The sequence below is a fragment of the Crocuta crocuta genome, unplaced genomic scaffold, assembly GCF_008692635.1.
Source record: "Crocuta crocuta isolate KB4526 unplaced genomic scaffold, BGI_CrCroc_1.0 scaffold526, whole genome shotgun sequence".
NCBI lineage: Eukaryota > Metazoa > Chordata > Mammalia > Carnivora > Hyaenidae > Crocuta > Crocuta crocuta.
The window spans coordinates 412,860-424,938 of record NW_027528811.1 but is presented as its reverse complement, the minus strand read 5'-3'; the positions used below and the strand labels follow the sequence as shown (position 1 = coordinate 424,938).

Genomic DNA, 12,079 nt, shown 5'->3' with positions numbered 1-12,079 from the left:
TGGTTCTCACAGACATTCATCTCACACACCTGCCTCAGGAACATTTTTCTTGTTTTTTTCTTCAGATACCCTGAAAATGCACAGTAGCTAAATACTTCTCCATTTACCTGGCTATGCATTCTCCCATTTTTAGACTTCTTGCTATTGTTACCTTTTTTTTTAATGTTTATTTTGAGAGTGTATGCACAAGTGGGGGAGGGGCAGAGAGAATCCCAAGGAGGCTCTGTGCTGTCAAGTGCAGAGCGTGATGCAGAGCACCATCCCTAAAAGATGAGATGACCTGAGCCACAATCAAAAGAGTTGTGTGCTTAGCAGACTGTGTCCCCCATGGTGCTCCTTTGCTGTTGTTACAAATGTGTACCGCTTCTGAACATCCTAGATGGCTCCTTCACATTACATACACATGGGTGAGTACTTTCTCAGTATAGCTGGGGGTCTGGCAGTTTCCCATCTCTTCCCAAGTGACTTCCTGCTGCCTCACTCACTCCTGGTCGAGGGTCAGGGAGTACTGGGCGCTCCCTCCCGGAGAGAGATTGGGCCCTTACAGCCTGGGACTTGGCACAGTGGCCATCGGAAATGCAGCCGGCTGCAGGCCAGTCTCATGGGCGGGAGCGCAGACAAGCACAGAGCCACACCCAGGACTTCAGGACAGACGGTCTGGCCGAGGCTTTAGGAGGGCACCAGGTGCTGGTGTAAGGGTGGAAACCTCATTTTCCTCTGCCCTTCTGACAACTTCGCTGAGAACCCTGTAATAAAATATTAAGAGAAAAACAGGTGTTCGACACAGACACTGATGTTAGATACCTAAGGAAGATGATTGTAACTCTGACGGGCACTTAAAACGGTAGCTTAGGGGCGCATGGGTGGCTTATTCGGTTAAGCGTCCGACTTCGGCTCAGGCCACAATCTCATGGTTCGTGGGTTTGAGCCCCACGTCAGGCTCTGTGCTGACTGCCAGCTCAGAGCCTGGAGCCTGTTTTGGATTCTGTGTCTCCCTCTCTCTGACCCTCTCCTGCTCACACTCTCTCTCTCAGAAGTAAATAAAACATTATAACAATTTTTTAAAAAACCAGAATGGTAGCTTAAAAGTATGGTAGTATGGTCAACAAAAGCACGACTTTGTGCAGATGTCACAGGACACGGAGTGACATCAGGCCTCAAAGTGACATGGGAAGGTAAACAATGACAAAGGCCAGTTAGTGGGATCGTGTGGATTGCCCCCCTCCCCCTGCTCCCCGTGCCACCTTCAGGCTGACAGGGTCTAGAGTTCCCTCCTGTGACTGGTAGTCCCTCCTGGCATGGAGGACAGATGGACACCTGCATTTGAGTCCTGCTTTTAGGGATGTAAAGGACAGACACATAGCCTTTTTTGTACCCACTTCTCAACTGCTTACGGCTCAAAATAATCCTTACGCCAAAGTGGGATAATTTCAGGTGTCAAGTTCCGGTACCCTTCACGAGGGGAAATGAGAGCAAGTACCCACCCTACATTCACACGCTCACCTTTCCACCTGTTGTCCCTGCTTGACTCTAGCCACCCCCAGGCAGCGTCCACTGTTCTAGATGGTGGACAGACCACAGCAACATGCGAGCTCCTACCTGTAGGGCTGATGCCCTTGTGAGGGGTGGGTGATGAACAGTGAAAGATGCCCTACACTGGCAGTAGGCATGAGCCCCTCCTCAGCTCTCTCAGAGCAACGAATGCTCAGGAAGTGGATAAAGCATGGATGGGAGCAGAGAGCCAGGATGTTCCCCCATGTGCTCAGCCAGAGGCTTCCACAAATAACCCTGCACAGAGCCTACCACTTCCTGAAATGCCTCGCTCCCTGATGGCTCAGTCGTCCAGTGGGGAGACCGCAGAGAAAGCAGGTGGAGAAGAGTAGCAGGCATTCTGGCTTGTGATTCGAGGAATGAAGAAAATAATCAGGAAGGGAGCGCCTGCTCTAATCTTAGGGCATGGCTCCGTGGAGGTAAAAAGAAAATTAAGAACTAAAGCCGTCCCTGCTGGGCTGGTTGCTGGTCATTCCCTGCAAGCCCTTTTCCTTCCCTTCTTTCTCCTGGTCAGATAGTGTCCACAAGAGTCTCAGCAGACAAGCGTCTTGTGCCCTGCACCTGGGAGACCCCTTACTGCGTCCAGTGCAACAGCGGGCCCCGGGAGGTCAGCACCGCCCTCCCTCACACCTGCTTTGTCTCCTGCAGCGCGGCCTTGCTGAGGCCTCATTCTACCCCCACTTCACCTGCTGCAAACGTACGACTGGGTGATTTTCTGTCAACTTGGGCAGGGTTGCGCTACCGGCGCTCGGACCGCGTCGCACCTTCCGGGAGGTCTGGAATCCCCCCGGAGTGGAGCCCACCCCGCTCGTACCGCGTACCGCTTTGAACGTACCTGCCGCGCCTGCGCGCCCTGGAGTCAACACAACCCAAGGTGCTTTGGGCTGGGGGGCGCGGGTCTTCCACCTGCGCTGCGCTTGACTGTCCTGCCCAGCACCCCCGCAGCCTGCGCACGTCTCCGGAACCTGGAACGCTCCACGACCCCCTTCCTCAACCAGTTCCCTGTGCCCGTCCTTGCCCCTGTCCTCGAAGACCCCTGTGTCCTCCGTCCCTCCAGATCCCGCCTCGCAACCCGCGCTTCCCCCNACCCCGTCCCCTGAGTGAGCGCGCCCGCCTTGGCCCCTTTACTTGCACACCTGCACTAACCCTTCCCCTCCCGATTATCCCAGGACCGAGGTCTAATTTTCGATGCATAGAATCCAGCTGTTCCAAGCTCGCACTTGAGTGATTTTTACTAAATCTGCCGATCTTGGGTAAGTCCCACTCGCTCGTGTTCCTGTTGCTGGATTCCGTGCTCAGTACTGCCTCAGGAGTCTTAAATTCACACCTGGGGACCCAGGTCTGAAGCTGTGCCCTGGGTCTCTGCCAAGAGCTGACGCAGGGTGGTGTTTTCGCAGCAGTGTGCTGTGCTGTCCTCCCATCCCGGGGCGCCACTGTTCTTTCCTTACCGGTTCAGTTTCTCTGCTGTGGCAGGTCTGTTCAAATTTTACATTTCTTTCTCTTTCTTTTTTATGTTTATTTGAGAGAGAGAGAGAGAGAGAGAGAGAGAGAGAGAGAGAGAGAGCACAGGGGAAGGTCAGAGAAAGAGGGAGACACATAAGCTGCCAGCCCAGAGCCCAACAACATGGGGCTTGAACTCACCACCTGTGAGATCATGACCTGAACTGATGTCGGATGCTCAACCAACTGAGCCTCCAGGTGCCCCTGCTCCTCTTGTTGTGCCCGATTCGAGAGTCCCCTGAGACCCCCAAGGAGCCGACACCGATGCAGGTACAAAAGGGTCTTTATTACAAGCTCGAGCCGGGGCTCATCCACCTACCGGTGTAGTGGCAGAAGGTGAAGCCCCGAACAGTAGTGAGTGGGGTTTTTATGGGGTCAGGGACGGGGGTGTTACAGTGCACACGTTGTACATATGGCATCATCACATAAGCACCAATTACAATTGTACAGCACCCATGGTAACAGCTTTGACCATTCAGTATCTTGAAGTGTCCATTACTTTTGGTGGGACCCAATCATGACTTTTGAGGATCCTTTGAAAATGACCAATTATGAGGTGGGTTCAAAGGGCCCACGTGGGGTTCAGGCAAGCAGTGAGAAATTGGCTAGTTTGTACAAAATAACTGTCTACAGTTCCCAGCCTTGACTCAGACCACAGGAATGTTTTTTGATTAGCTGATCTGAGGGCGGTCCGAGGATGGCTTTAGGCTTGAGCAATCTGAGGAACTGGGGCTACGTGCAGCCCGAGGTTGCTCTTAATGGAGGCCTTAATTTCAAAATGACGTTATGTAGGCTCTTCATTCCCCCCTTCTCTTGTGTATTTGAAGGCCCAATCATGGGTCTTCTGTCCGGTTCTAATCATTAGGGTGGTGGTACTGGGACCTAAGTATTACGGGTTGTATTGCCCCCAGACGTTCTTGCATGAAGGCAAGCAATCTATTTAAATGACAAAATCTCAGATGGACATTGTTATGCAATTGACAAAGAAATTTAGTTATTTTTGTGACATATAATATTTTAAGTAATCAGAATATTATGTGATAACTCTATACCAAAACATTAAAACTTCAGGATTTGCATATATATTTGGGCAGTTATAGCATTTATCCATGCAATACAACCAAAGGTTTACTGTTGTACATAGTGTTTTTCCAAGTAACTTAACATCTCAAATAAAAGGGCCTAATTAGCCAAAAGACCTTTTTTTACTATTTAAATCCTTAGAAGTTTGTTAAAACTTCAGGAAGTTATGAAGTGTATCCTAAATAGGATTACAGATTAAAACCTTTTTTTTTTTAACCAAAGTGGCAATAAAAGATCTTAAAGGTGAATGTAGAAAAACCTAGCTCTTTTAACATTGAGAAGTTTTAATTATGTTTCTTGGCAGTAAAAGGAGAAAACCTTTGTTTACATTGTCTTATCAAGAGCAGATTTACAATCCAAGAAAACTTTGTGTTTTGACCAGAGAGAAAAGTAGAGTTTTAACTTTATACCAGTGTATTTTTAAAATTCCATTTATCTTTAGTTTATCCTGAGTACACATAGAATAATTTTTAAAGATTTCCCTTCAAGGACCTTCTACAACTTCCTTTGCCTTTAAACTTTCTCTCAAAACCCTTTTTCTCTAAACAACTAGTCTTATTTAGGACAAAATTACTTTTTTTTACTCTCAATTAAAATGTATTTCTATTTCTTACATCTTTTTTATGTATTTCTCAGTTTTCTACATATAAGATTGCTTTTTTTATTTTCCATTAGTTTTAAGTACACTTAGCAGAATTTTAACTTAGGGAACTTTAGTCTCCAATTGAGAACTTAGTAACAATTGAGAGGTGTTTATAGTAGAATTTTTAAATTATCTTTTTTTTTCCTTAAATGTTTATTCATACCTAGCTCCTGGCTTTTATTTATTTATATTTTTTGTTCTAAAGACTATTTTATTTTANGATCTCCATTCTTTTATATTTATTGAGGGCTGCTTTATGTCCCAGTATGTGATCTATCTTGGAGAAAGTGCCATGCGCACTTGAGAAGAAAGTAAATTCCCTGGCCTCAGGATGTAAAGTTCTAAAAATATCTGTCAGATCCATCTGGTCCAATGCGTCTTTCAAGTTCATTATTTCCTTAGTGATTTTCTGTCTGGTTGACCTATCCATTGCTGTAAGTGGAGTATTAAAGTCCCCTGTTATTAACACATTCTTATCTATAAGCTTGTTTCTCTTTGTGATTAATTATTTTAGATATTTAGGTGCTCCCATATTCGGTGCGTAGACATTTATGATCGTTAGTTCTTCATGGTGGATGGATCCTGTAATTATTATGTAGTACCCTTCTTCATCTCTTGTTATTGTCTTTAAAGTCCANGGGACCAGTTGGCGCGAGGGGACCTGGCATGCAGGTATTTGGCAAGTACGGTCTTTCTCTGCCCCAAGCGGAGGTTTTTACCCCCCGAGCGGAGGTTTTTCTGTTTCGGACTCTCTCCTTTTCCCCTCTCGCTCCCCGTAGAAGGTAGAGGGGGGATCGCTTCCGACCCTGAAGTCTCCGATCCCGGCCCGATTTTATCTTCCCCAGTTCGCACTCACGTTAGAAGGCTCTCTCAGTGGATTCTGCGTCCTTTTTCTCCCAATCTCTCAGGTTTTGTAAGGTTTCCAATGGCTTCAGATCTTTTCCGTGTGATGTATGGGCGCGAGTGCAAGTATGGAGCTCCTTACTTCTCCGCCATCTTGCCCCCTCTCTCACCTCCATACTGTTTTACATCAGAACTATACTATGTTCTGATATGTTATGTTCGTACCAACCATGCACAGGAGTTCTGGTTTCTCCACGTCTTCACCAACACTTGTCATTTTCGGGGTGCTGGTTGAGTAGGGCCAACTAATGAGTGTGGAATGATATAGCACTGTGGCTTTGATTGGCATTGCCCCGGTGATTAATAACATTTAGCCCTTTTTTAATGTTAATTTTTTTTTAGAGAGGAAGTGGAGGGGCAGCGAGAGAGAGGGAAACACAGAATCCTAAGCAGGCTCCAAGCTCCCAGCTGTAAGAACAGAGCCCGATGCAGGGCTCGAACTCATGAACTGTGAGAGCATGCTTGAGTCAAAGTCGGATGCTTAACTGACTAAGCCACCCAGGCACCCCCAACATTTAGCCCTTTGTTATATGCTTGTTGACCTTCTATATATCTTCTTTGGAGAACTGTCTATCTAAGTTGTTTGACCATTTTTAAAATATGGTTACTTATTGTTTTTGTTGAGTTTTGAAGTTCTTTACATATTCTGAATATTAGCCTTTTATCATATTTAGCATTTTCACATATTTTATCCCATTCCATAGGTAGCCTTCTCACTGCTGTTTATTCCTTTAATATGTAGAATTTTTAAATGTTGACATCATTCCATTTGTCTATCTTTGTTTTTTGTTGTGGTTTTATTTTTGTTTCTGCTTTTGCCGTCATACCCAATAAATCATTATCAAATCCAATGTCATGAAGCTTTTCCCCTACGTTTTATTCTAGGAGTTATGCAGGTTTTTAAAAACATCTTTAATATTTATTCATTTTTGAGGGGGTGGGGCAGAGAGAAAGGGATACACTGAAACTGAAGCAGGCTTCTCCTCCAGGCTCTGAGCTGACAGCACAGAGCCTGATGTGGGTCCAGAACCCATGAAGCGTGAGATCATGACTTGAGTTGAAGTCAGATGCTTAACTGACTGAGACACCTGGGCGTCCCTTGGAGTGTTCTTTAAATGTTTGATGAAATTCTCCATTGAAGCCATCTGGTCCTAGGTTTTTCTTTATTGGGAAGATTCTGATTCCTGGTTAAATGTTTTATGAGTTATAGGTCTGCTCAGAATTTTTATTTCTTCCTGACTCAGTCTTGCTACATTATATGGTTCTAGGAATTTATCCATTTCTTCTCAATTATCCAATTTATTGGCATTCATTGTTTACAATTGGCTCTTATGATCCTCCTAATTCTTCTGGCATCAACTGTAATGTTTTCCTTTCGTGTCTCCGTTTTGTTATCTGAGTCTTCTTTTTCCTCAGTTATTCTAGCTAAAAGTTTGTCAAATTTGTTGATCTTTTAAAAAAAACTCTTAGTTTCAATGATTTTTCTATAATTTTCTCTTATTTTTTAAAATTTTTCCTCTAGTATTGCCTTTCTTCTGTTAACTTTGAGTTTAGTTTGTTCTTTTTCTAGTTTCTTGAGTTGTAAAGTTAGGTTATTGATCGGTCACCTTTTTCAAAAAAATGTAGGTATTTACCACTATAAACTTCCCCTTAACACTGTTTTTGCTGCATTCCATATGTTTTGGCATGTGTGTTTTCATTTGTCTCAATGTATTTTCTAGTTTCCCCTGTCATTTCTTCTCTGGCCCATTGGTTGTTCAAGACTGTTTAATTTCCAGCTATATACATCCCCCCCAACTCCCATTTTCCTTTGCTATAGATCCCTAGCTTCATTCCTATTAGGTCAGAAAACACACTTGGTATGGTTCAGTCATTTTATTTTTCTTCTTCTTATTTTTAAGTAATTGATCATCAAGTTAGTTAACATCCAGTGTATAAAGTGTACTCTTGGCTTCGGGAGTAGATTCCTGTGATTCACCAGTTACATACAACACCCAGTGGTCATCTCAAATAGTGTTCTCCTCAATGCCCATCATCCATTTTCCCTGCCCCCCAACCCCAACCACACATGAGTTAGATCATATGATATCTGTCTTCCTCTGACTGACTTATTTCACTTAGCATAATACCCTCTGGTTCCATCCACATTGTTGCAGATGACAAGATTTCATTCTTTTTTATCACCAGTGACTCGGTCTTTTTTTTTTTTTTTTTTTTTTTTAGTGACTCAGTCTTTTTAAGTTTATGAAGACTTGTGTTGTGGCCTAACATGTGATCCATCCTGGAGACTGTTCTTTGTTCACTTGAGAAGAGTTTATATTCTGCTCCTTTGGGGTGGAGTGTTCTGTATATTTCTGTTGGGTCTAGTTCATCAGTAGCATTGTTCAAGTGCTCTGTTTCCTTACATATGTTCTGTTTGTTCAATCCATTGCTGAAAGTGAGGTACTGAAATTTCCTACAGTAATTGTATTACTGTCTTATTTCTCCCTTCAGGTCTGTCACCTTTTGCCTCACATACTTGGGTACTTTGCTGTGGAGCCTGGGGAACGGGGCTATCCCAGGCTAACATGCCCAGATGCCCCACCCCCATCCTTGCCAAGGTCCAGGATATTCTCTTGAATGAATGTTTTCAATTTGATGTATGCTTTTGGTAAGTTTTCAGTCTTTATATAGTTGTTTTGCCAACTGTGTCAGTTTTGTTACTTTTCAGGGAGAGAATTGGCTGAGTTCCTCAGTCAGCCATTTTTTAAGGGGCTAGGAAGGCTCTCCACTCCTCCCTTACTCATAAGGAAGGAAGAAGGAGGCACTGAGAGATGGATTTCATGGATCTGGGAAGAGATATGTGCCCTGCAGTCTACCTGGTTCTGGAGGTGTATCCCGCTCCAACATGGTAAAAGAATAAACAAAATGCTATCCTATCATTAATAAGCTGGCCAGTAAACTCCTTTAAAATCCTTGGTTTTCATTCTAAATTGTACTTACCCCAAAACAACATTTATTTACTCATCCAATGAGCAAATATTTATTGGGCACTTCTTTTAGTCTACTTGCACCTCCATATCAAAGTACCATAGCCTAGAGGGGCTTAAACAACAGACATTTATTTTCTCATATTTCTACTGGCTGGAAAGTCCAAGATGGAGGAACCAGCTGATTTGGTTCCTGGTGAGAACCTCTTCCTGGCTTACAGATCACCACTCTCTTGCTGTGCCCTCACATGGTGGGAAGAGGGCTCTGGTCTCTTCCTCTTCTTATAAGGACACTAATCCCATGATGGTGGCCGCATCCTCATGATCTCATCTAAACCTAATTACCTTTCAGTGGCCCCACTCCTAAAACCAGCACATTGAGGGTTAGGGCTTCAACATAAACATTTTTGTAGGAACCCAGGGGTGCCTGGGTGGTTCAATCAGTTGAGCATCCAGCTCAGGTCATGATCTCTTGATTCATGGGTTTTAGCTCTGCACTGGGTTCTGTGCCAACAGCTCAGAGCCTGGAGCCTGCTTCGGATTCTGTGTCTCCATCTCTCTCTGCCCCTCCCCTACTCATACTCTGTTTCTCTCTCTCAAAAACAAATAAACAAATTTTTGAGAGACAGACAGAGCATGAGTGGGGGAGGGACAGAGACAGAGAGGGAGACACAGAATCCAAAACAGACTCCGGGCTCTGAACTGTCAGCACAGAGCCCGATATGGGCACGGTGAGACCATGACCTGAGCTGAAGTCAGATGCTCAACTGGCTGGGTCACCCAGGTGCCCCATAAACATTTTTGTAAATTAAAAAATAAAAATTTTTGTGGGAACACAAACATTCAGCCCATAACAGTACCTGTATCTGCTGAACATTATTTATGGTGCTGGTGACACGCTGGTGAACTCAGACCCTCTGTCCTCATGGAGCTGGAATGTGCCTCCTGGAAAGATGATTGATAAAATTGAGAGTCTTCCATTGCCTGAGTTCAGAAGGACAGGCATATTTACACCAAAGAATACATTAGAGTTTTATAGGTGGAAGGTAATCATTAGGTCACATCTTCTTAACAAGTGATTTAAACCAAATCCAGTGTATGTTTCATAGAAACCCTGAAGGCCAACTGGGAGGGTGGGGAAGAATACATCCCATGGGAGTATAACAGAATAACCAGAATAACATAGGATAACTATTCTAGAATAACACAGAATAACGTAGAATGTTTGTGTGTGGTTGAGTGTCTGCTGGGTCCTGAGATGCCGGAATGGACATGGCCCTAGCACAAGAGGGAGGCTGGCTAGATAGACATGGAAGGGGAAGTTGAGCTATGAACAGAGATAAGATTCTAAGAAAGGGACATGGCTGTCTGAGTGCACCTTACAGAGAACCTACTGGAGCATGAGGAGGGGTTGGGGAGGGGACATAGGGGTTTGCTGGTGAAGATAAGTGAAGATTGACCTTATTTTACAAGCACTGGGAAGCCACTGGGGGGGCACAGGATGAAATTTGTGTTTTCAAAAGTCATAGTGGTGTGGAAAGCAGGTTAGAAAGTTAATTGAATGCAGAGGCAGTGGATAGGATACTGTTGCCATAGAGACGAGAGATGTTGGCTTGAATTGGAGTGATGGTCATGCAGGTAGGGTAGGGGAAGGAAGATCTGACAAACTCAGGACATGAGGAACAGGGTGGATGGGTGGTTGGCTATGGGAGTGAAAGAAAAAGTAGAGGAATATTGGTGCCTGGGTTTCCAGACTGAATATCTGAGAAATGATAGAGCCCCGGGCCCAGTTGGGAATATCAGATAAAGCCTGCATTTGAGTTTTGTTTCAATGCTGAGTGTGTGGGGGTGTTTGAGGCCTCCAAGCAGAAGGGTTGAGCTGGTAGTTAGCCAGGAATTTCAAGTTCAGAAATAGTCACCGTAGATGCTGCTGGGGAGTGCACCAAGACCACCAGTGATTCACTACAAGTATTCTCAGAACTCAGCAGAGTTATGATCTATTATGGGAAAAGGTCACAGGTGAAAATCACCCCAAGGAAAGAGGCACATGGGGCAGAGGTCCACCAGGGATACACCAAGGGCAAGCTTTCAATTGTCCTGTTGCAGTGGGGTTGTGGATGGCACCTATTGCTCCAGCAACCATACACGGCAACATGGTGGCAGAGGAGCTCATGGAGCTTTGGTGCATGGCTGACCTCAGTACTTTAGTCTCTCCAGGGGTTGAGCTAATACTGCATAGGTATTGATATCTTCATATTTTTTTATTAAAAAATTTTTTTCTAATGTTTTTCAATTTATTTCTGAGAGAGAGAGACAGCGTGAGCAGGGGAAGGTCAGAGAGAGAGGGAGACACAATCTGAAACAGGCTCCAGGCTCTGAGCTGGCTGTCAACACAGAGCCCGATGTGGGGCTCGAACCCACGAACTGTGAGATCATGATGTGAGCCGAAGTCGGATGATTAACTGACTGAGCCACTCACATGCCCCTTTTTAAGTTTTTTAAAACATTTATTCATTTTTGAGAGAGAGACAGAGTGTGAGGGAGAGAGGGACAGAGACCATGACCCAAGCCGAAGTCAGATGCTCAACCGACTGAGCCACCAAGGCACTCTGTATATGGTTTTGAGTTACTATCCAATTCCTTTCATTTCAACCTCAAGGACTCCTGTACACATTTTTGTGTTGTGTGTGTAGAGCAGTGGTAATAAATTATGTCACTTTTACACTTGAAACTAATATAACACTGTATGTCAATTATACTTTAATAAAATGTATTTAAAAATAAACTGTCTCACCTTTTGTTTATCAGGCAAAGTCTTAATTTCCCGCTGAGTTTTGAAGGATATTTTTCCCAGCTACAGTGTTCTTAGTTGACAGTTTTCTTTTCTATTACAACTTTTCAGTACCACCTTCTGAGCTAGAAGGTTTCTACTGAAAAATTGAGTTATGATCTTATTGAGAATTCCTTGTATATGATTTGTTTCTCTCTTGCTGCTTGTTTATCTTTCTCTTTCAACAGTGTGATTATAATGTGCTTCAGTTCTTAGTTTATCCTACTAGAAATTCATTGATTTTTAGATTCTTTTTAGATTCTTGGATTTTTAAAGACTATACTTTCAGGGATCATTTCTATAGTTCATTACTAGATTCTTGGATTTTTAGATTTCTGTATTTTATGAAATTAAAATGTTTTCAGCCATTATTTCTTCAGATAATCTCTCTGTCTCTTTCTCTTTTCCTTCTGGGATTCCCATAATGCCTGTGTTGAGACCTTTGATGTGCCACAATCCCTTAGGTTCTGTTTACTTTTCTTCATTTTGTTTCTTTCTGCTCCTCAGGCTACATAATTCCAATTGTACCTCCTTCAGTCACTGCTTCTTTATTCGTCCTGTACAAATCTTCTGTTTAGCTTCTCTTTTGGAGGGCACCTG

At 43.9% G+C, this 12,079-nt stretch overlaps 1 pseudogene; it reads left to right on the top strand.

Annotated features, from left to right (window-relative positions):
• The first annotated feature begins 11,752 nt into the window (after positions 1 to 11,752).
• Positions 11,753 to 11,821, top strand: LOC144224785 (small nucleolar RNA U3; annotated as a pseudogene).
• The last annotated feature ends 258 nt before the right edge of the window (positions 11,822 to 12,079 follow it).